The sequence below is a fragment of the Dipodomys ordii genome, unplaced genomic scaffold, assembly GCF_000151885.1.
Source record: "Dipodomys ordii isolate 6190 unplaced genomic scaffold, Dord_2.0 Scaffold17, whole genome shotgun sequence".
In the NCBI taxonomy this organism is placed as follows: Eukaryota; Metazoa; Chordata; class Mammalia; order Rodentia; family Heteromyidae; genus Dipodomys; species Dipodomys ordii.
The window spans coordinates 391,960-417,966 of record NW_012267233.1 but is presented as its reverse complement, the minus strand read 5'-3'; the positions used below and the strand labels follow the sequence as shown (position 1 = coordinate 417,966).

The 26,007-nt window shown below is 38.3% G+C and overlaps 1 protein-coding gene across 3 annotated transcripts in view; it reads right to left on the bottom strand.

The window, feature by feature from the left end:
- Nucleotides 1-25,753, bottom strand: part of Trps1 (trichorhinophalangeal syndrome I) — a 232,228-nt gene extending 206,475 nt beyond the window's left edge. For 2 of the 3 annotated variants that reach the window (XM_013012511.1, XM_013012512.1), the window contains exon 1: nt 25,416-25,516. The gene's annotated coding sequence lies outside the window, so the exon portion shown is untranslated. Of the gene's footprint in view, nt 1-25,415 lie in introns of all 3 variants that reach the window. The other variant, XM_013012510.1, reaches the window with a different exon arrangement.
- Nucleotides 25,754-26,007: the final 254 nt, after the last annotated feature.

The following is a 26,007-nucleotide window of genomic DNA, read 5'->3' as shown; positions in this document are numbered from 1 at the left end:
AAAAAAAAAAAAAAAAAAAAGGAAGTCCAGGTACAGTGGCACATGACTTTAAGTCTAGCTAATAGTAGTTAGCCAGCAGAATCACCAAGACTATCTAAAAACTGTAAAGCCAGATAATAGAGGTACATGCCTATAATCCTAGGTTATAGGTATCCTAGAGGCTGAAATTAGGAAGATTGCAGTATTTGGGTAGTCTGAGTTAAAAAAAAAAATCTAACTGGTCCCTTCTCAATCCATAGCTGGGCTTGATGGCATAGCTTTGTGGGAGGCTAAGCTTCAGAAGACCAAAGTTCTAGACCAGCCTGGATGGAAAAGTATACAAGATTCCATCTCAACAGAAGAAGCTAGGCATTGTGGCATACTCTTATTATTTCATTTAAGGCAGGAAGAGATAAACTATAAGATCGTGATCCAGTTGTACACTAAAATGAGAAGGAAGACCCATCTCAAAAATATAACCAGTGCAAAAGAGGGTTGGAAATGTAGCTCACTGGTATAATTCTTGCTTAGCAAGCAAGAAGCACTGAGTTCAAACCTTAGCACTGGAAGAACAAAAAAAAAAAAAGAAAGAAAGAAAAGGGGAGGTAGGGGCTGAGTACTCAGCTGACAGAGTGCTAGCCTAGTGGATCCCCAGGAAAAGAAAACTGAAACATGTTTTGAATAGAAAAGCAAATTTAAATCGATTTCTTATTTTCACTTAAAAAGGAATGTCTGTGATACTTTGTTTTAAATTGCTGTTGGTCTTAAAGATCATGCATTCTAAAGACATACTACTGTGAATCAAATAATGACAATGGAATGTCAGTTGCTTACATCATTCCATGAGGGAGACATTCAATATTAATAGTGCCTCTCTAAATAAACTAGGAGCTTTTTACTTTCTTAAAGTAGCCAGTGAAAGTAATGGTAACACACACACAAATGCATGGATGGGCAAGTGCATAACAGTATTTTTATATATATATATATATATATATATATATGTATGTATGATGTATGTATGTATGTATTTTCACAGCATTAAAACCCACTAATGTCATAGCCTATTTCCATGAAATGTCTTAGCCACTGGAAAGATCAAGAAATAATTATCAAATCAATGGTTTCAAAACACAACATTTCAGTATAAAAGGAATTTTGTGCAAATTTATTATGATGGATTATTAATTTTATGTATCTCTCTGAGCCTGAATCGGATCTTTTGTTCTCAGTACCCTAATATGTATGTTAACTGAAAAGAAGTTCATTAATGAAATATAAACAATCCTCTGAATTTGAAAAACAACATTTATTTCTGAAAGAACTGATGATCCTCTTCTGCCTCCAGGCTTTTACTCATACTTGCCTTTAATGAAGAACTTTGTACCAGCCAATGACAAGCATGAGGTCCTACAATCTCAACAGATGCTCAGGTCTACATTTAAAAGTGAAATCCTCCCATTTGGTTATAGTTTCTGGAGGTTTACTACTCAGAAAATCAGAGTGCAGACCTGTACATGCACATGACAGATGAGGTGTGTAGGGAAGGCTCCAAAATGAAAGAATGAAAACTAACAAACCCACATAGTGTCTATGTCCGGTTCCAAAATATTGAAAGCAATACAACTTCTACCTCCTTAACTTCTAACACCTCCAAGAATGTTGACAGATGGAGTCTATCTTCAACTTGGAGGTAGCATTCAGTGAGAGTTAAGCAGGTGCTTTACTGAAAATGATGCACCTTGAATGCTAAAGTTTGGGAGGTGAAACCCATTTCTACTCAATCTCTTATTACACAGGAAGTCAAGCTGTGAAATGCATAGTGTGATGAAGACAGACACCTAACTAATTTCTGTAAGTATTTGGGACTGTGCATTCTGGAGCAGTAGAGTTGTTTAACAAAATTCAATCATACTTCCCAATTCCAGAGTGGGGAAGTAGACTGCAAAACAGTCTGGATTCATTTGTGGCAAGTTTTCTGTTTTGTAATATAACTTAAAATATTTTTGAAGAAATATGGTAAAGTGCTTATCCTCCTGGAACTAGATACACTGACACTGTCACATTAACTCACAGCTTGTTAAATACTGTAAGTCTTTCTATAACATTCTTTGTTATGAGACTAGAATCAGCATATGGGAATTGCTCTTTTCCTGCTAAACTGAAGTCATTACTAACTACTCATCTGTGACATGTACTCTTTCTTGTAACCAGGGATTTTTAGCTTCACAAAATTTAGAAACTGCCACATTGTTTCTTGGCATCACTTTCAAATGTGACATCATTTAAATTTTGGAAAACTAGATTTTAGCAAAATACACTAGTAGGTGCCAGGTTAAAGACTGCCTAAAAGAAGCTGCAGAGTCTCTGAGAGAGCCAAATCCTTCTTCCAATCTATATAGTCACATGCCTTTCATTAGAGGCACATGGAATTTACAATGAGCTCAACAAATGCAATTCAGGATGGGTTATCAAGTTACTTGCATATAGAAATGACTTCCAGTTACTGTATAAGATCTATATTAGAAAATAAACTGTAAAGGAGAAAGCAAGATTCATGGCAGTTTCCCTAACTTCCAAAGTCAAGGAAGATGAATGTGTCTTGTTTTCAGCATATATATATATATATGTATATATATGTACTATATACATATAAAATAGCAATAGACAAATACGCATACATATGAGCCAAGTGACTCATTTATTGCTGAACACCAACAAATAGGGAACCAAAGATGTTTTCAAAGAATCAGTGTCATTTAAATCCTTTGAAAGGCCCATTTGAGAAACCACTCGATGAATTTCTATAATTTCCACTATTAATTTGAGAATTTGCTAGCCAAAAAAGATAATCTAGTCATCTCATTAGTATACCATGCAAGCCCCTAGTTATGAAACTTGTAAATTGTATAATTCACCTTTAATTTAATAGCACCTGCCAACAAAAAAATTTAGAATTAGTGTGATCAGTTAGACAACTCTTCTATGTCAAGCAAAAACTGTTCTTCTAGAAGATGTGAATTATATCTGTGTCAGTGTTAAGAAAATGTTTTGACCTACAAAGGAAAGCGTATTACTTAACTTTAAGCACTTAGTTATTGCTTAAATAGAAGCAATTTTTTAATTTTTTATCTCTGATGTTAAAACACACACGCCAGCTTGAAAATTAGAAGTATTTAGCTTGAAATTTTAGGATATATGGCTGTAAATGATAATTCAGAACCATTCTGCTCATTGTAGACCTACTGAGGCTACAGAATCATGTATCTTGCACTTTCCTTCTGTATCTGTGATCTCAGGGAATCACAAGTCATTTTCATTTATGAAGAGTTTGTGATCCTTGTGTATACAGTCCATAATACACAGAAATAAATAAAATCCAAATATCCAAAGAAAGGCGTAAGACCTTATTTCTGAGATCCTAGCCCTTGGAAAAGGCTCTGCTATATTCTGACAAAATGACCATAGCCATTGACAAATAAGACAGTGATTAATTCTAAGGGGAAATTTTGTAAGACTCATAATGCAAAAGAGGAAGAAGTGTCATGCAATCACACACACACACACACTAAAAGAAGTCATGTGGTTGTTTTCTTTAAGATGATATATTAAAATGAAAGACGAAAACAACTACAAAATATAATAACTGTATTAAGGGACAAGGCATTATAAAACATATCAATAAGTTTTATGGTTTCTTATCAAATCAACTCATACCAACTTAAAAACTCTGCTTTGCAGAAAGTAATACTATATATTGATGTGCTGCAGGTTAAAAACAAGACAAAGAATTTTGTTTAATTCACCATGCTTAATTTGGGCATTAACAAGGCATCAATATAGGAGCCTTGCTGGGAGAAGTTAAGATGGCTGAGTCACATCCTTTTATACATCAATGATTGCCTTTAGCAAACTGGTTACTCTGACTTCAAGGTCAAAAGGAAGCATTTAGACACAAATGTTATGTTACTAACCTCATCATTGCTAAATACCTGCGGTAGTAAGAACTTAAGAGTTCTTACTAAAAATACTGGTTTCATCCTATCTGCTTAATAATATGAGCATCTAAAAATAGAATATCAATAGGGGGTGTATAAAGCATGCTCTTAATAAGAATTCATTTTTTGGTGCCAGTATTGGGGCTTGAACCTAGAGCCTTGAGCTCTGACTTGGCTTGGCTCTGTTCAAAGCTGGAGCTCGACCACTTGAGAGCAACACTTTTAAATCAGCGACATGATGTGCACAATTGAATCTATTGTCCTAAAGTTCAGCATTTGAGAAAATTAAAAAACAAGAATCAACACCCAGGAGGACACCAAAGGTAGAAGCCTCACAGTCCCTCCAGTCAGGCAGGCTTCCTGTGCTCATAAACAGCAAAAAGCAGGCTGAATTACAGGGTAAATTGTGGCTGAGCGCAGATGACTTTCCACTGTTTATTTCATTTGTCAATTTCTTGGTTGAGAACACGTGAGACACAGGGCTCCCAGTTACACAGGGCTCCCAGTTACACAGTGCTCCCAGTTACCGTGCTTGTGCAAAGGAAGGGGGGGCGCCCAAAGGAAAACTCTACCGAGAAAAGCAGGCAACTGAGGGAAAGGCAAGCCATGCTGACTTTCACGGAATGCGGAGTTAGTACTTGGGCGGACTCCCCACCGGCTCAGGGCTCTGCTCCCTTTCGCATCGCGATCGCAGGTGAACCATGAGATGGAAAGATGAGTCACTGTGGATAAAGCCATCTGGGGACTGGCGAGAGCCAAAGCAGGGCATTCCAGCGAGGAGGGGCTGCAGCCACGGCGGAAACGCGGGGAAGGAGAGGAGAGTTGCAGCTGGGGCGCTGGGAGCCGGGCAGGGCGGCCGGCGGGCGGGCGGGCGGGCGGGCGGGCGGGCGGGCGGGCGGGCGGGCGCGCGCAGTTTCCGCAGGACTTCCTGCGATCACACGCCCACCGCCCGCCAGCACGCGGGCAGGGCCTTTCTGCACCCACTGCAGCCTGGCCCTCCCGCCCGCCGGCCCAGAGTCCCCAGCGCACCGTGCCCTCCCCGGCCCGCCACAGCCAACAAGCCGAAAATGGAATCCTGAGCCTGCCACTGATGGGAGCGCTTCTCATTCTGTATTTCTCCTTCAAATAGACATTTACAAAACAAAAACTTCTATTTAGTTCTGCTCTGCATTCCCACTAAGGCACTCTGGATCTTCATACATCTTTCTTAAAATATGAAATTAGGCCATTAAAACCTAATGACATATATGTACATATACATACGTGTATATATGTACATATATATATATATATATATATATATATATATATATAATGTATTAGTAAGTCTAACTCCAAGCCAGCTTCTTCTTTTCTTTATGTCTGAATTCAGTCACATCTGAATTCAAGACTCTCATTTGGAGAAGCAGCTCCCCAGAAATAAAAAATACACTTAAAAACACAAAACCAAGAAGATTAACAGGACAGCAAGGCCACATCCCCATGTCATTCCACAACTTCCCCTTACAAAGCCTTGCTGATCTCAGCCATTTTACTGTAATGGAGCCAAGAAAAGGCACTTACTTGCACTAACAGAGTTTAGTTTTTTGTTTTGTTTTGTATTGTATTCTTATAAAACAGAAGACTGTAGCTATCTCTGCAAAGGTGGGAGGGGGGAGAGAAAGGAGAGAGAAGAGAGAGAAAAAACAATCCTAAGTTGCATGTCTCCAGAATGATTCCAAAAGCAATTTTTTTGAAATGAAATGTCTAAGATAAAAATAATTTTGAAATTTTTTTCTCTCTGACAATGAGTTAGGGCCTCTGAACAAATCAGACTGAACGGTGTTAATATGAAAAGTCTTTAGGACTCTGCTCCTAGGCGAAGCCAGGCATGGTGGTGAAACCCTGGAATCTCATTATCCAGGAAGCTGAGGCAGTCAGTAGGATGGCAAGTTCAAAGCTAGCCTGGGCTACAGAGTGACACTCTGTCTGAAAAAAATGACGGAAGGAAGGAAGGAAGGAAGGAAGGAAGGAACTTACTACCACAAAAGTAATAAGTAAAATAAACTCCTACACCTCCAAGATAGAATTAGAATTTTGCTGACCCATCAGAGGAAGGAAAAAAAAGAAAAGAAAAAAAGAACAGCTTACAGAGCATCCGGCTAGATGATCTGGGTTCAAATCCTGTTTCTGTTGCGTGCTACCTGCTGTTTTCTGGAGCATTCATGAAAGATCTGAGACATTCTCTCCTTTCTGTAAGTGCAGATGATAGCCCCGTCTGTCTCAGGTGGACACAATACACTCAGCACAGGAGACAGTGCATGTCCCCTGTACATGGCAGAGTGCTCACAAATGTGAAACACAGTCCTGTAACGTGACATCTCATGGAGGACTAACTCCCTCAAGTAGCAACCTCTCACTGTGAACCTAGCTTGCCCAGGGCGTGTTGTCAGCTCTCAGTTTTATTTAGAGATCAGAGCTAGTTAGGCATCTACCAAACCAGTTCTTAGCACTCTTAGCTCATTTCTATGCAAACTGTGTCCAGCCTTTGGGCAAAGTTTGCGTGCCCTCTGCTCCCTGATTTTCACAAGTGAAAATGAAGGCCGACACATTTAATAATGTCCTCTTTCCCATCATTAAAGGGCACCACACAGCTTTAGCAGACAGGAAACTAGCCCAGCACACATGCTGTCCAGCTGGCAAATAGAGGCATCTTCGGCAGCACTCACTCCTACATACAGTCTGATAAGGAACATTTTAATGGAGCCAAAACATACATTTCCTTTTTCTAATCATGCACTTAGCAGAAATAAGAGCTGAGAGTCATGTCCGGACTTTTGAAGTGGCAATAAGATTTTTAAGCCACCAAGGCTACTAAAAGAGCAGAGCTGAAGTTTGCCTATTCACTTTCAACCAAAAGTCTGCGCCCATTCAGTTGTGGAAAAGTACAGGGAGGCTGAAAGCCCCTACTTATTAACCAGAATGTTCTCTTTAGTGGAACTCTTTACTGCCACATAACAGTGTACAGAATATAAGCAGACATTGCTTCTAACAAGCCAACTATCTCCTTCAAAGGATTTGTAAAGTTGTGGATAGATACAAGGTGACATCAGAAAAGGACGTTTGAAAAAATGCAATTAGCTAAGGTTCCTAGGAACCTTTGGAATGTTTTGTTTTTAAAGAACTAGTACATAGATACGAATGCTGCAAAAAATGAGCTGTCCTAGGAGCAAAGCAAGTCAGTAAGTAGATCTCTCCTTGATACCTGCTTAGTTCCGTGCTTCCTGTGGATATATGAATGGTCAATAATGACAAGATTGAAGCATTTTCCAGAGCTGTTTAATGTGTATGGGCTTAATAGAGTTCTATGTTTAATCAAAGAGACTTTCTATTTCTCCATTAAAAGAAATATGTTTAGTTAAAATAAAACTACATCGAGGTCAAAGATAGGGTCTTAAAACATACTTCAAAACTATTCTGGGCTTTAAAGATGAAATTATAATTGAATAGTAAAAAGGAAAAATATCTAACATGCAAAAGTCTTGGTCAATCTTGTTCTAGCAAGAAAAACCTGTCATGCAGCTATTATTCATTTTTCACCTTATCAACCACCTCTCAGGCAGACAAGGATGACTTAAAAAGCAAAGCAAAGTCCAATTATTTTCTCAGTGTCCTACCTAAGCATCCCAAAGCAGACTTAGCTATGGTTCTACCCTTCTCCTAACAAACTGTATTCACCAGTAGCCTTGTTTACCATCTGAAGGTCTAAAACAACCTTGCTACACATCAGCTTCCAGGCGTTGGACCTACTCACAGAAATCTATCATCCTTATGGCAGTTCAAAAGCCATGGGCATCAAGCACCACAGCCTAATATTTGGGCTGAAAATCTGCTCAAACACATGGCACATAAAATGGCACATTTCTCATACATGACCTTAAGGCCAAAATCCAATGTCCTTAATATTTTAAGATGACATCCTTTATCATCTTACAGTTTTGAATGATCTGAACTGACTTCAATACAGGGCCAGTGGAACACAACCAAGCAGTCTCTATTTTCATATTTGTGTAGGTTTCAGATGTACTAGAGCTTCCTTGTGCTTCAGTTGTACTGACACTTCTTACTTTTAAGTGACACTCATCAATGAAAGGCAAGATTTAAAAGCATCCTGCAAAATACAACATGCTAAGTTCTAACTAGTGGTGTTATACAAACCTGAAGCGGCATCTATTAATTATACAACACCATATAATCCTTTTCTTCTCTGAAACTTGACAAGCCAATTCCACAATTTTTGCAACACCAAAAAGTCCTCTTCTTTGCTGGCCAATGTGATTTTCTCCCATCTGCCCATTTAATGCAATGTGTTTAAGAAACTGCTGAACTCAAGGAATTTGTAAAGAGAACAAAAATTACTTGGGTATGACCTTGCTTTCCAAGTGGATCCTGGTACAACACGGTCATGTTAAAAATCTGAGTGGGCGACTCTAGAAGCAAGCAATCATATAGAAGTGAATATTTGCAGAAAGAAGGAGAATCCTTGTTAAAGCTGGAATAAACAATATTTCATAAGGGAAGAACACACACAAAAGTGGATTTGGGAATATTCTGGAATCAGTCAGCATTGTGTTGCAGAGGGAATCCAGTGTTCTACAGACAAAACTGGCAAACTGAGAACAGATCTAAAGGTTCCCAGTGCCAAGATAATGAAGAGAAACACACTTATACGTCAGTACAGATGGAGGTGGTAGGCCACACAGATACTGGAGCTCAGAGCCAAGTTATGCCTGAAAGTGAAGGGAAGACTATGGAATAGTTACATCCAGATTTAAAACTGAATGCATAAAATCCTCAGAGTACAGGCATTAGAGGAAAATCAAGGCAGACTAGAACAAGCAAGGCAAAGTTACAGTGTCCTGGAAGCTAAGCCAAGAAGCACTCAAGAGAATGGTTGGCAGCATCCAGCTCATCTGAGACACAATCAGATGGAAAGACCATTGATTTTGGCTTCCAAGAAGCCACTGGTGACTTCAAATACAGCAGTGGCAACCCAGGAGCCTTGGCAGATTTCACTTGATTGAGACCTGGAGATTTACATGAAATAATACTCAAAATCCAGGCACTGTGTAGTATCCTCTCCACTCTGGGTTTATTTTTACATCTGATAAGGATTATCTTTTATCTGAAATAAGAGAGTAGATTCCATATTTAACTTAGAAACATTCTTATTAATAAATAATCAAAGAGCAATATTTTGACTTATACCTAACAAGATGGAATACATCTGGAAATGAATTGTAAAAATCTCCTGGGATTTTTTTACCCTTTCCCCATAAAGTATCAAATGAGCACTGTTCAATATTTATACCTAAAATTCAACCCAGTGTTTAAATACTAACCTATTTCTTAATATCATTAACCATGGATTGCCTACAAAACTATACTTGAACATTTCCTATCTTCCAAGACTACTCCATAAACAACCACAATTGGATTATAATCCATTTAACTACCCCCTGTAAAACATCTAGGATAGCCTTTGTTCCCAAGTCTGTGTCATGAGAACAAGTATAACATAGTTTAAAGAATGTGTAAGAAGAAGTTTACCAAAAGCAGCTGAATATATTAACATAGTTGTGATTCCAAGGAAGTGTAGGAAACTTAAGTACATTGTGAATTGTAAAAGAGTAAATCCCTTAATAATAAGAAAGAAAAAGTAAGATATAATTAAATCATCTTACTCAAACCCTACTTGGATAGAACTTGTTTTAAAAGCCAGTGAAAAGTACTTTCTAATAAACGAAGTCCAGAGCAAGAGCCATTTAGTCTTATTTTCATTCATGATGCCAATGTTTCCAATCTCCTCAAGTCCAAGAAGTAAGAGAGATAGCTGATATATAGAGGAAGAATCAACTTTAGAAAAATAAATTTAAAAGAACAAAGAGAAGCATACGGAAAGACTAAAATGAGGTAGGCATTCAGAGTACGGTACCAAATCCTGTGGTTATATTTGATATAACCATAGAAAACACTAAGCAGAACGTTAAATTATAGCTCAGAGTTGATGTGAACAGTAAAACCAACTGTAAAGAGACAACAGTCAGAAGAAGAGAAGATATGTACCAACGAAAGTGTCCAGATTTTGTTCATGTTGTATGCTCATTACAAGAGAAAGATTTGCTATGTAGGTTGACCAGCCTCATAGTCAAAAACAGCTGCTCTGGTCATTTTAGAACCACATTTTAATCATTCCTTACGTTAACTTCTGGTGTAACTGATAATTGCTAGCCTTATGGACATGATAATTTTCCATAAGCAAATGGCTTTATTTTAAAAGGAAGAGCTATCTACAAACTATTTCTAAAAACTTCACACCTTCGATAAACACTAAGGAAACAAAAATAAATAGACCAAAGTAGAGAAAAAGCAGGCTCTTGACCTCTGGTTAAAAGAAAAGAATCATACAAGTGTAGCATGGTAAGTTCTTCACTCTGTAAATGGGACAAAGTGAGTTCAGACAAAGACCTGGGACCTGCCTGCCTAACATACTGCCAGGGCCTCACACCTCCTGATACTTCCTGAAGTTATTGCTACAACTGTCCCTTGAAGGACCCAGGAATGCCAAGTTCAACATCTTGCTAGATGAGATTCACTACAACTCTTTAAAATCCAGAAGTGGAAAGGGAAGTAAACCACAGTTGCATCACCTTTAGATTTCATTTACGTTTCATTAGGTCTCCAAGTTGCCTTTTAGATAGTAATGATTTGCCACTAGGACTCAAATAAGAAGAAATAGGAATTTAAGTTTGGAACTACTCAGAAGAATAAGGCAGGGGATTCTATTTTTCCAATGCAACAAAGTAAATGATGAAAATCAGATTAATTACAATCAGGAAAGAAGCATTAATTATATCCATGTTGTACAGCTGGAATCCTGACCCAGACTGGAAAGGGAAGAAATTGTAAAAGAAAAATAAAAGCATTGGATTTATATTTTACCGTATTTCATTTTCAGTATACTTGAAACCAATATATGTCATTTAAAAGTCAAAACTAAGAAAAACAAGGCATTTGTATTAAAGATATCATTTTTCCTGTGCCACTGGCTCACACCTGTAATGCTAGCTACTCAGGAGTCTCTGACCTGAGAATCACAGTTCAAAGCCAGCCGGGGAAGAAAAATCCACGAGACTCTTAGCTCCAAGTAACCATCAAAAAGCAGGCAGAGGGAAAGCTCAAGTGGGAAAGCACCAGCCTTGAGCAAAAAGCTCAGGAACAGTGCCCAGGCCTTTAATTCAAACCTCAGGACCAACACACACACACACACACACACACACACACACACACAATCATTTATTATTTTGATTTTTTATTTCAGTACTGAGACATACATAAAATGTCACAAATATTTCTCAATCATATTTGAAAACTAATCTCAAATTTAAGGCTGTCTATGGATTTTGAACCTGCCGAAGTGACAGACAGAATTTCAGCTTCCTGGAAGACAAAACGTCTTAAATTAAAATAGACTATATTTTAAAAATTGGCCTCTGTGTAGATAAACACTGCCGTTATATTAAACTAAAGGGAAAAGAGAAACACAAACTAGTTTCTTATAATAAGAAAATGATTTTTCAGTACTAAATTTTACGTACCAGGGAATCCAAAGTGGTTTATATCACCAAGATGTTTAAGAACATTGAACTCACATTTTCTGCAGAAACTCTAACTTTTTGTGATAAATTTTACATGAAATATTTGATACCCATATCTTCATAAGACTGTGATAATGAAACATGTCAAATGACTCATTATATCATCAATTTCTCACTACATGGGAACAAACGACATTTTAAATCTATCGTATCCATCTGCAAAGGAAAAAGTAAAAATAGATCTTAAATAATAAACAATTTGCTCAACAAACATCAAAGTTGTCTAGTATTTTACTTATAATTAAGAAGATGATCAGACCTTACAGTTCTTTACCCAGCTAAAGAAGAGGAGATGGTTGTGCTAGAATAGATAGGAACTCTAGCTTTTCAACTCACTCAAAATAAAATATGCCACTATGGTTATTCTAAATACACCTGTGTTCACAAAACACAAAGAAAGTTATAAACCCAAATTTGTATGGCAGATTTTAGAATGACCAAACAAAGAGTGTCCATCCATTGAAAAAGAAATGTTTCCCCTTGCCTGGGGGTCTACTTCTTTCTAACAAGGCTATTAAAAGTATCTCAAGCCTAGATTCCCATTTTTGTCCTTTGACAAGGAGAATATTGTACATTCATGTATGTCTGCTGAATGCATATCAGCAAAAAAGATGAAGGACTGCTTTTAAAAGGAAATCATAGAATTAAGAGATATTTCATAGAGGTCATAGCATTCACCATGCATTCAATGAGGTGATGTAATTTCTTCTCTTATGTATTTCCCTTTTACATGGTCTTCTTAATGTAACTCACTGGGGGAAGAAAATATGCACATTCTGTTTGTATCAGAAAGTTAGCTATTATCTCACTCAGAATCCTGTATCAAAACAAAGCTGACCAACTAGAATGCTGTTTTCCCAAATTAGCCCTCAGTTTCTTTTATATTAGAAAAAGGGTGAAAGGAATCATTGAATTTTATAGTCTTCATCTGATTAAACCTGAAACAGTTGTTGTTAAAAACAATTTTAAAAAAACCTAAAAAAATTGTCCAACTGGATAAATTTTTAAAAATCATACTTATACTTTCAAAATAACACACTAAACTTGATTTGAAATCAGGACAGTTTCCTAACTCCATAACTGTAGTGATTTCATCGGATCAAAAGTTTTGGCAAAATATCTGCCTGACATCACAGGGGATAAAGCAGAGGGTAACTGGTTGAAGTATTCACATTTCTACCAGTGGAGACACCAAACTGCTGTCAAACACTCAGGAATACAGCCTCTCTCTCTCTCTCTCTCTCTCTCTCTCTCCCCCCCCCCTCTTCTCTTCAGAGAACAACCTGGGCAGTTGTTATGACATTAAGTTTACAATTTAGTGTCTTCATCTTTAGGGGCTAATGTGTTTATTTGAAATGAAAACAGTTTGTTCGTCTTCTTTCGGATATATAAGCAAAGCTGTTACTTCTTTATGATAGCAACCTTATTTGTTTTACATAATTATAATTTAAGGATATCGATTGTCTTTGGTTCCTCAGACCAAAAACAAAAACAAAAAAAAACCAGAGAAATTCTCCTTTGTACTATAAAATTTTCTCTTTTAAAAAAATCCCATGAAATGCATTTCCGCCTTGACAATAATTTATATTTTCTTACTAACCAAACATAACTGTACACATAAAATACACAAATCTATATAAGAAACAACTAAACAGTCTTATACCACCATTCATATTTTTGAGCTAAGAATAATAAAGCATGATTTTCCCAAACCACTTTTTTAAGTAAAAATACAAGTGTATAAATGACATATGAAATGATTTCCTGTAGTGACCCCTTAGAAATGACCCAAACACCCATAAGGACGTCAAGCATCTGGATGCTTAATGCATCAGAAAAGTTTTTTTTTTTAAAGAATACAGAAAAAATGTTAAGAAAAGAATACGAGATAAATGCAAAAGCAATTTGTATGTTATGGAAAATAACACGGGTTCTGTAAAAAGAAAACTCCAGAAAGGTGAAGTATTTCCTTTTTTCTCAAAAGCTTTAAAAAAATAAAAAACATAAAAAAGCTAAGTGTTTCAAAATCAATGGACTTCAAGCAATCCAAGAAAATTTGGAAAACATTTCCCTAACAAAAATAGTAATAATAACCCAGCACGTAGAATGTCAATTTGGAAATGGTGGCAGCAATCGTTTGTTGAAAACAAAAAAATCAAAACCTTTTTAAAGACAAAAATTCAAGTTAGCATCCCAGTGATTAACTCTGCTAGTGCTTAGCCAAGAACAACTTTCGGCACTTAAAACATAAAACTGTCACTTTCCTCTGCTTGGAGACAAAACATACACAAAGCAAACATTCGCTGCTATATTTTCCTAGACATGAAAGATAGAACTAACTTTCATAAAAGGTGATTGCTCTGAATATTTCTACCTATTAGGATAGTCATGCCCCTTGTCCTAAAATCCGGTTTGCACATTCAAAGCAGTAGCACTCTCCCTAAAAGATAACCACTATTCTAGTTTCTATTACTCCCTATACCTCAATGGTAATATAAACATTTGCTAAACTATACTAGTTCAACACACAAACATGTTTAAGCAGTCTGTGCTGATGTTATTGAACACAGCTATCATAAAACTCTTTATTAAAGACCTCAAAGCATTGATAACATGGCATTCTGCTTCTTGCAAAACTAAAACACAGACATGGGAGAATGTTCAAAGTAGTCTTCCTCAAAACAAGACAACACCCAGTCAAAGCACCATCCATGACTGAATGGTCCAATTCACATTTATAAACTTGGAATACAGAGCTGGGTAGAAGCACTAAGAAACTAAAACTGCCTTAATGTTTGTGCCAGAAATATGTCACAGTTGGTGCTTATAATTATTCCCAAATTATACCACAACTTTATTTAATTTCGTCTAGCGCAGCTCCTCATGGAAATGAAGTGGCAAAGACCTGCTCAAGAGCAAACTATCAAATCAAACTATTATTTTACTATGCATAAATTTCTTCCCTTTCTTACACCGCAACCCCCAAAATATAAATAATATGAAGAAATGTAGGTAAAAATCCGATGCTGACTTGTGATTCTACTAAAAGGGTAAATCCTCAGTCCTCCAGACACTGAAATATTAGAACTCAAACAATGCGAAAAGGCAGAAAGAGAAATATGAAAATAAAGCAAGGCAGATAATCTAGAGGAAGCATGCTTGGTCTCAGGATAATTTCCTATGGCCTCCTAAAATCAACTGCATCACACAGCCCAGAATCTCGGCTTACCCTGCTGAAAAACACCCAGAGGATTTTCAGAAAACAAAAACTCTGGTTGTGCTTCCAAAGGCCAAATTAAATGAGAGGACCTTCCACTCCTGAAGGAAAACTGCACAGTAGCACACCAGAAGCTACTTAGTACTTTCTGTAATGCAAAGTTGGAGTCATAAGTTTAACCTCGGTGGGGTTTATCTAAAATTCCCAGGGACCACAGGCAGAGGTCAACGTTTTCTATGGCAAAACACGAAAATAAACAAAGCCAAATTTTTGCAGCAGTATTCTGTATGCGATCATGAATTGCAGAGTACCCTACGCCCCGTTCGGCTCCTATATATGTACATATATGTACATATATATTTTAAAGCAACTGGAAATGTGGAAAATGAACAGGGGGAAACTCTGCCTATGCAAATATCTCCATTTCTAATCATCTTAAAGCTTTTACCATTGTCAGTGCCCATAATAAGTTATTGAGGGAAAAGAGCATAGATACACGTAATACAATGTGAACTATGAGATATTTCAATCATTTCTAGAATAAGATATGCGTGATATATGTACATAGATGTGAATAAATTTGTAACCTTAATGGGCTGTCTGCCAGAGTGAATGTTTGAGATCATGTACTTAGACTTGTACATAAAATGTGTATGTATGATTTTTAATAAGAATATTTTCTTACTGATAATGTCCTACTTTTAATTCATCAAAATATAAAGAAAAGTAAGATGTACTGCAAATATTTTAAGGCAAACTTTCAACAGCATAAACTGTCTTAAAAATGAGAAAAGACCCAACAGTCATGGTATGAACAGTGAATTTTTATACCAATTTGCCACATCTTATCCTCCAAAATGTAATTCTAACAAAAAAGATGAAACAGCTGTATTTTATTAAAATTATAGAAAACAATTTATCATACCACTCATTTGTTGTGTTTAACTGTTTACTTTGTACCTCAATTATTTCTAAAATGTCACCAGGTCTAACAATGAAGGTTATGTGCCCAACGACACATATAACCATTTCTGAGCTTTACTTATACTTTGTCTGTTAATTAACATAACACTTTAGTAACCATACATAGAAAACCTTAAAACATCTCAAAAGTACAAAAAAATAATCAATAAGAAACTGATAATCCCTCAATAATGAGACCAATATGTATTGAGAAAATATAATGACATTTTTATTAAAATCAACATATACCTGACCAGCTTTAACTTAAAAAAAAAAAGTATCTTTTGTAAGTAAAGTGAGCTGGAGTTTCTTTGAAAAAAAAATTATAGTTTCCAAAAGTAAAATAAAAACAAATACCAATGTCTTCTGGAAACTTTTTTACATGTCCAGCATTGCTTTATGATATTGAGGGGCAAATGGGCTGAGGTATTTATAGCTACATCTTGCAGAATTAAAGATGATGTGTGGGTAATTACATCATATAGTGGGCACAAGTAAAATGTGATTTTTAATTTGTTTTGCCAATCTCACTCTAATTTCAAATCTTAGTTATTAAGTTTCAAGTAGATGCTGGATTAGGTAATAAAAACGAACATGAAAAAACAATGTAATGGCAAAAAAATGTGTGAAATTAATCTGTGAAAATGCTACATATTGCTGATTATGGGGAAAGAATCTATATGAACAAGGATATAATATATGCATGTACATGCAGGCACTCAGCTATGATGAAGACATAAATGCATAGCCAGGAGAGAGAAATGGCTCAACTTAGATTAATAAGACTGCATGCATATGAAGTACATCGTGTAACAGAGAAATTAAATACCACAAACAAACTTCTGCCACACGTTTACATGACTTGTAGACATATCTGAGTCCCTACATAAATACTTGAGGAAAATGAAATACTGACCCACATGAATTTAAGCAAAGCCTTATTACAGAATCCAATCAAGAAACACATGTTATGTTTGCTATATTATACCCCTTCATTGATTTTTCTAAGTATAAACAGCTCTAAGGGAAAACCTTTATAGTCTTTCTTTCCACATGTAAGATATTTTCAATATTTAAACAGCAATTATGATGTTAGCTTCAATTCTATACTGGGTTGACTCTTGGTTATTATACTATTCAATATGTTAATATGATAATATTAAAGCTAAGGACAAGCATATAGACAATATAAATGTTGATTCTTGTTTATAATACTATATCACTGTCATGAATAGAAAGTAATTAACAGATAAAGCAATTATTAACACAAATAAGAGAACCACACTCCCCTGGAAAAAGAAAAAGAAAATAAACTGTGCAACCTGTGTATTTCCTTCGAACCCTATCTACTACACAAGGCTTAAAGAGCAGACAATGAATCATTTGTTTATCCAAGTGTTGAATACATGACTATATGTTAACTTCTAACTTACTTAAAAGTATTTGGAATATTTTCCGGAGAGTATTTTAACTGTGTCAATTACCTAGATACCAAAGTTGTTGTATTGTGTTCCTTGACGAAATAGGACACAGAGTAACTCTCAAAACCAGTATTACAAGCCGGGCAAACAGCATCACATTGGGTGAGGCACAAAATCCATCACCCTAGGGAAAAAATGCATGGGATCACAGTACAGAGTCTTTACATGTTCTATACTATACTATTTCTGCATAACGTTTTGAGCTGATAGAATTGTAAACTACAATGTGCCAACCCATAAAACAATCTGTTCAGAAACAGTACAGCCGCTCACTGCACCTCTCCACAGAAATGGGACTGTTTAAGAAAACAAAACAAAACCAAGAACAAACGATCTTAAAATACATTGAAAGAGGCTATTTTGATTTATAGGTACTATTTTTCTTATTCTTTAAATTTCTTTGTAAGTTTAAAGTACATCTGAGTATTAGGATAATGACAGATTCATGGGGTTTAAACACCATCACATTTCAAACTTCTGCTACAAAGCTGGCCGTCATTTAGCTCCCTAAAAGAATCATATTAAAAGCAGAGCTCACAGTTTAGTATATTCATGTCCACCATCACAGTATATCTAAGTAGTATCACATACATTCCGTCCAAGAAACACACCTATCAAAGCATGCACACATAGCCACAAACTAACCATAGCTCAGCTGTATCATGGATATTTCAAGCTTCTGTAGGCATTTATACTCCTCTCACATTTTAGCTATTCTCCTAGTAACTACTGAAAAATATTATAGAAAGACGTTACCTTTGTTCAAACAATACTGCTGTTCATTATATAACAGATACTGCCATCCATAATCTCACAGGAACCAAGATACTAGTGGATTCTTGGAGCAGAGGTGGTGTGGAATGGTTTGAAGCAAAACCGAAACATATTGTTTAAGTAAACCTTAAGGGGAGGGGATCATATGCGCAATTGATGGATTTTTTTTTGTATCATCTTCCACAAAGCCTCTCTCCACCCCTCCTCTCCACACAACAGTAAACAAACTGCTGATATTAAAGAAATGCAGAACTAAACACCTCCCTCTTTTGCTTCTTTCCTTCTTGCTAAATATTATTATTCACCCCAGAGTTTTGAAGTAACTGAGGGTTATTTAACATTCACAATTTTTAAAAAAAATATGTAAGGACAGACATACAGACTCCTAACTAGAAACGTATGCTGGAAAACTTTGTAAAAAAATAATAAAAGAATAAACAAGATTTACTTTAAAAAAAACTTGCATTATACGGGTGTGAAAAACATATAGCTCAAGTTCTTTGAGGGTTTTTTCTGACAAATACTTAAGGAAAGGAGTAGTTAGCAAAGAAAGAATTGAGCTAAAGCCCATAACTCTCACATGAAAAGCTGAGAAACACATAAAATAAATCAAATCTGTCAAACCTAAGTACATATAACGCGTCAAAGGCCTGGAATATGCACAGTGCTTTTTACAATTATAAATGCCGTAAAGATGCTATTCTTCCTTGGTGTGATATCTAATTTTCAACATGTCTTATTTCTTCAATGCTCACTGGGTAAAGAAGGAAAAAACAATCTTCACAGGAACTAACCTGGGATTAAAAGCAAAGTCTGGGATATGTAATTGTAAGATTTAAATCTCAGCAAGGACTTATATAGAAACTGTAGATGCTCAATAGTAAAGGACCTCATTTCTGGGTAGAGGATCTTTCCCCAGGGAAAGAAAAACTCGTACTTTTTTTTATATACCCCCAGAAAAAAAAATTTCTACTTGCCAATTTCCAAAGTTAACCCCTATCAATCAACAACATCAAAAAGTCTTCTGACTACAAAATGTCTGATTTGCTTGTACAAGGTCAGTAAGAGGAAAAAAAAGAAACACTTATTTTAAAAAGGGAAAATAAGAAAGAAAGGGAAAGGGAAAACATTATGCAATAAGTTTAACATTATCATCGACAATCCTAAGAGGCGAGATTGGGAATCTTCCAAATAGAAAAAGACTGGACCCTTAAACAAATGCTTTCGATTATATGTGTATGTATATATATATATATATATATATATATATATATATATATATATATATATACACACACACACATATATATACACACACATATATATATATGTATGTAAAGTTTCCTGCATTTTTCTTCCGCTGCACATAAAAGTGATTAATGTCAGAATTAAACTTCCACATTTCTTGCTAACAGGTGTGGCATTCTTTATATAAACATATTCTCTGACCTGTCACCATTGATAACCTTAACTAATTAATCTCACTTGAAACACAGGTAATTTTTTTTCACAAATAAGAAAGAAGTAAATCATGGCAAATGTCCACCTCTACCCACCCCCCACCCAGCAACACACACACACACCCAAATGCAAAAACTGTTTAAGTTAAAGTAACCTGAATTGCACCAGCCATCACAAAGAGCAATTGGAGAAATCCAGCAGTGCTCAGCAGGAAAGATTTTTAATAACAGACTGAAAAACAAGAATAAAAATAACTGTATCAACAGAGCCTTTCTTCCTTAGGCCACAAGCCCGTTCTTACTTGAACTTTTTTTTTCTTTTTCTAAAAAAAAAAAATGGCATTTTGGCCACTAAAACCAATCCAGAACATTATTAAAAGTTAAAAGCTACCAATTACTCCTGTCTGTTCTTTTAAAGCAAAGTTTGGCATTACGTCAGTTGGTTTAAAGAAAACAAGAAAGAGAGAAAGAGTAGGGAGAGAAAGTTTCCTACTTGTATAAACTGAACCACCAGGGAAGGTGTCTAGCCACTTGTAAAGTATTTACTGTGGGTTTTTAAAGAGCTAGAAACATTTTAAAAATTAAAGTTTTTTATTATTAATTTTAACAAAGCATACTTAAGAATGACAAGACTTCGTTTGTATTTCAATTATAGCTTCAAATCAGAAAATGATTCCCAACAAGGCCTCCAATTTGAACTGCATAGATAATTTCATCTTTGTTTTTGCTACATGGATTTGTGCTCTTAGAAGCAAAACAAAACAGTGGGAGAACAAAAACTGGACATTGCAACTCTACCAGATGCTACTGTTGTGGTCCCTACTCAGGCTTCTTCAGACAACCAATTCTTATCAATCAGAATAATTTGCACCCAGATTCATCTGCAAATTCAAAGTGACTCCTTAAGCCCAGAGATCTCTTCCTAACCCAAAGTAAGTTCTGTATTATTATCAGAGAACCAAGCGAAAGACCTACAATTGTCAGTTATCAGGGATCTAAGAGCCACAGAGTACTATGATAACTCAAAAGGTAACTATAATCGAAACATAAAAGGCATTATTATGGAGGTCAGGGGTAATAGAATATTTTAGGCAAATAAACAAATGGCTTTGGACTACCTTATATTCCAGCATACATTTTCAAAAGTATATATTCTCTGTACAGAAATATCTGCTATTGAACAGTAGTATAAAACAATACTTAGTACATTAGCGTGTTTAATCCACTGTTTAAAGCTTCCAGGAGACCAATGACACTTATTTTTTTTTAAACTAGCCACTTTTTTTTGAAACATAAATATTATAAAGTACATTACTCTTTCCTACACATATCCATTACAAGCACCCTTAAATAATTACATTTCTACTTGGCACAGGCTAGACGAGGGTCTTCAGACTCTATCTCATAACCGTAACCACCTTAGTAACAAAGAACTTGCTTCTTCTTCCATGAAAGCATAACACAACTGCAGTTATCCCATCAAATTGGGGAGAAGTCTACATATGCTGACATTAATTTCCTTAAATTTCAATCAAGAGTAAAGCAGGCGCATAAATAAGTACACAACACTCAGCATCAGTTATCAGTGGAAGTAGTGTCATAACTAGCAAAAGAAGAAGGAAAAGAAACCTGTTACCTGAGCGCTTGACCAAAAAGATGAACAACACAAGACAAACCCATAACACTTGCCTGTTTTTATCAAACTGATTGAAACCTGTGTGCTGCAATATTTGGGAGAGAACTGTCTGAGTTTATGGTTTTCCATGCCTGCCAAAAACAGATGCAGACTGCCACACTAGCTGTCCTGCGGAAACTAAATTAAGCAAAGGCAAATACCAAGTGGAAAGTTGTCAGTCTGTTGAATGAATAGCTTCGTTTTACACACCAGAGGATATCTTCATAAGAATATGTTTTAATGTGAGCCACTCATTTTATTTTAAGTGCATCACTTACTGCAAAAATAATAATTTCCCCTTTAAATCAATTATAGACACCTGCCTCCAACTTTCCAAAGCCTGTTTAGTTTCACCCACAGTAGCAACACAGTGGTATACTACATTGCTTGCTATCAAAAGCAGTACTGAAGTCAGAAAATAATAAATTTTAAAATGTATGTTACTATGAAAATGGTTAGAGGCCTGTTGTCAATATTTAGCCCAATTTCGCATTCAAATAGTTAGAATTCAAAACTAAAAATTAAAAAAACAACTGCTGCAAGTCTTTTTAAAACTTGCGGCCAGATTTATTAAAACAACGCCATTTAGCTTCTTAATACAAAATGCATATACACGTATACCCTTCTGATAATAACAATGGCAATAATAATAATAATAACAACAACAACAAAACATCACTGGGATACTAGGATCTTAAAAGCAGTTTCCCCACAGACGCACTCACTCTGCTCTTGTGGAGGTTTTCCTATGAATGGTGATTTCCTAGTTTGTCTGAGAGAGACCTACACTGTAGAAACTAGGGGGGGGGGGGAAGAACTCACAAGTAGTACAGAACTTAAATGAAAATGTAAAAACAATGCCGAAGATCCAGTAGGGACATATGGAAACTCGCTTGTAAACAGCACACTGATTTGATCTTGAACGGTTTTCTAACCAAGCACATAAAACGTTTCATAAAATCGCCTAAAATATTAAGCCGTCAAAAAAACTAAGCTGGAAATTCAACTCAGACTTCTTCTCAGTTACTAAGACAATTTCCTCCTTAATGTTACCTCTAAGGGACAAAGGACACAATCTAAACAGCACAGAACACTAACAGCACCTAACATCCAGAGGAGTGACACTGTGTGAAGCACTGGCGATATCTCACTATTTATTTGGAGACTGTCAGACTTAGTTATTATGTGTGTACAAGTATTCCACACACATACATCCTAACATCCAACAGATCTATCAGGAAGCCCTAAACATCTGCTCACTGAAGGTAAACCATCCTGAGCCAACAAAGCAAGGAGGGAGCTTCAGAACGCCTTCTATTTAGAGAAATCGAGTCAGAGGCTGGCAATACAACTCCACTTCCTCTTCAGAGGCTTTATTTTCACATTATTACTCTCCAGAAACAAGCATCGAACACTAGCATGTCCGTAACCCTGCCTACTTCACAAACTGGGTTTTTGTTGTTGTTTTTGTTAATTCAAGGGTATAGCTTTAAAAAGGAAGTTATGAAATCTAAGGAGAGATAAACCTTAACTTGTTAAGAGTCAGCCTGCCATTAATAAACTTTCACTTAAAGGTAGGAGAAAAAAAAATTCCTGAGAATGTTAGTATCATTTCCAGACTGTCCTGTCAGCATCAAACTTACAGGAAACACTTCATCTTCCCAAACAAACCCTGCATTTATTCACAACTCTGGCATATTTGAGGAAGGGGGGGGGTGAATAAGAGTCTGTAGGATTGTTTCAGATCTTCGGCTTTTTTTTTTTTTTACATGAACAAGTAGAAAAACTGAGAAAAATCTCCAAAAGAACAGCATGTAAGAAACTTCCCAACACTGAGCTCTGAAACTTTCATTCTCATTTTGTCCACGTCAAGGCTGGCTCTGTCTGCATTACTTTCCTTACTGTCCCTTACATTTTCAACTCCGGCACCCTATTCTAAATGACTAACTTTCCCCTAAAACCAACAGGAAAGAACCACCATATCTGCAAGATCCATAGGTTTTTGCTTCAGAACTGTATGACTCTGAAGGCCCTTATTTAATTTTTTTTTGCATTGAACAATCAAATTTTAGCCAACAAGCAGGCCTGGAATAATTATGTCTTTGTAACTTTGTCTCAGGCCTTATCTGCATTTTGCCTTGTACTTAGGATCACTCCCCGGCCTGTTCACCTGGTGGGTTTACAAAAGTTCAAGGATTCTACAAAAGTTCAATGAAGAGGCCTAACTGGTCTCCAGTTTAACTTCTCCGCTAAGATTCTCACTTCACTTACCTTGCTTACAAGTAAGTCTAGCCGTGATTTTTTTTCCCAAAGTAGGATAAGGATGACTATCCTGATCACAGTTTTGATTCATCATTATGAGCCATCATTCTTACTCAAAAAAAAAGAAAAGAAAAACTTTCACAAGTATCGATTCTGAGGCCCAAGAAGATATGGAGAAGTAAAGTAGGTCCTAAAATTTTAATAAGTCCAAGTCTGGGTCTGAAAGCCCACCAACTCCTTCTGGCCCTCTAACTTAAATTACTTTAGAGTCCCAGGGCCATAAAACAGTTACTGACTTCCCTGGGAGAGGGGAAACACCACCGTGTCAGACAGGTAGTAACAAAACAGCTTTCCCAGACACACACACACACACACACACACACACACACACACACAGCTTTTACACTTCAAACAGCTCCCACCTCTGCCTCACCCTCAAAATTACCCCTGGGGTCCTAGGAGCCCGGAGTTATTCGGAGGGGCAGCATAGTGTTTGGCCCTCTGCAAGATGCGTCTCAGACGCTAGAGCCCCAACAGGAACCAGACAGCAGCAGGCAGCGCGAGCCGTCCGCTGGCTGTCCCGCCGCTGTCAGGCATTTAATCACTGGCCACGGTGCCCTGACCCGCGGGGACACATGGCGCATCCACCGCACCGCAAAGGAAGTCTGGCCCCTCGCTCAGCCCCGACGGAAGTGCCCTGGCTACAAGGCCCTGCCACATGGCAAGGACAGGGGACAGACCCCCCCCCCTCTCCCTCCTCTGTGCCAGGCTGTCCCGAGAGGGGCTCGGAGGCCCGCCTGGAGGGCGGGCGGACGAGCCGATGGGAAACTCTCCTCCTCCAGCCCCAGCTGGGCCCTACACACAGAGAGAAATAAAAGTTTGCTGCCTGGCTTTGCAAACTTCTCCCAGAGCCTAAGCCAGTCGTGCGCCCGTTTCCACACACACACACACACACACACACACACACACACACACACACACACACTGGGAGAGGGCACACCAAAGCCCCTCTCGGAGGTCTGACCCTCCCTTCCCAAGTTCGCCCAACTTACTACTCAGCATGCCGGTGCCCGGTCTGCTCCCCGCGTGTCAGGAGCCGCCCCCCCCACACCCACCCTCTCTCTCCCCAGAAAACTTGCAGCAGGGCCGGCGGCGGCGGCCCCTCGGGTCCCACCACCTCCTCCTCCCCGCCGGCGCCCGGTAGGAGAGAATTAAAAATCAGCCCGAGCGAGCCGGCCGGGGGGGGGGGGGGGAGGGAAGTGGGGCGGCGAGAGGGGGGAGGGGGCACCAGCCTGAAACTTCTTTTTTTGGCAAATGGGGATTTGTTTTTCCTCCTCCCCGGCGGCTGAACTTGACCCTCCTGACTCCCGGGGCTACTGCAGTTTGAAGTCGCGGGGTTTCCAAGGCTCCGGTGCCGGAGACACCCTCCCCACCCCCCCTCCCCACCACCACCACCAAAAAAGGAGGGGATGGAAGGGGGGAAGGGGAGCAGAAGAGAAGAAAGAAATGAGGAAATCACACGCGCAAAAAGAAAAGCGAGAAAGAGAGAGAGAAAGAAAATGCATGTGAAACCCGAGAAGCCTGTGCTGGGCGCTCTCTCTCTCTCTCTCTCTCTCTCTCGGCTTTTGCTTTTTTTTCTTTCTCAAAGAAAGTCACTTTTAATTCCCAGGGCTCCCCGACTCACGATCGCCCACATTTTGCACACACACACACGCACACACACGCACACGCGCGCGCGCGCGCGCGGACGCAGCACTCGCGGCGCCCCCCGGGCCGGGACCGAAGAAGCCCGCGCGACCCCGGGCTCCCCCCCACACACACACCTCACCCCCGCCCCCAGCACACACCTCTTCCCAAGACCCCCGGGCCCAGCCCCCCGCCCCCCAGCCCGCCCGATCTCCCTCCTTACCTGTTGATTAATCGTCAAAAACACCCTCGGCAGCCCGAAAGATGGTGGCGCGGCGGCCAGAGCCATGAACCGTCTTCTGTTGTTTGCAGAGTTGATCTTGGATTATTGGGGGGCGGGGGGGAGAGAGAAAGATCTTTCCTGCCTCCCCCCCTTTCCCTGCCCTCCCCCTCCCCTGATAGGAAAAAGAGAGCGAGAGAGGGAAAGAGAGAAAGAGAAAGGAAATAGAGCGAGGATGTGCCCGGTGCCGGGTGGAAGAGGGGAGGGAAGGAGGGGGGGCGGTGTTGTTTTTTGTTTAAAAAAAAATAGGAAGGCGAGAGAGAGTGAGAGAGGACGGGAGGAGGGAGGGAGGGAGCGAGGGAGCGATCCGAGGGACTGCGGGGTCTGGAGGAAGCAGCAGCCGGTGGAGAGCAGGCTGCAGACGGCCGTGAGATCGGGTCTTTATCAGAAATGTTATCGCTTGTCAGGACCTCCGTCTCCGCGCATTACGTCAGTTTCAAGACACCAACACTATTAATATCAAAGGAGCCTTCGCGGAGGAAAGCGCCACCCCAGACCCAGCTCCCTTAAAGAGACAGCGCGCGTCCCTGCGCCG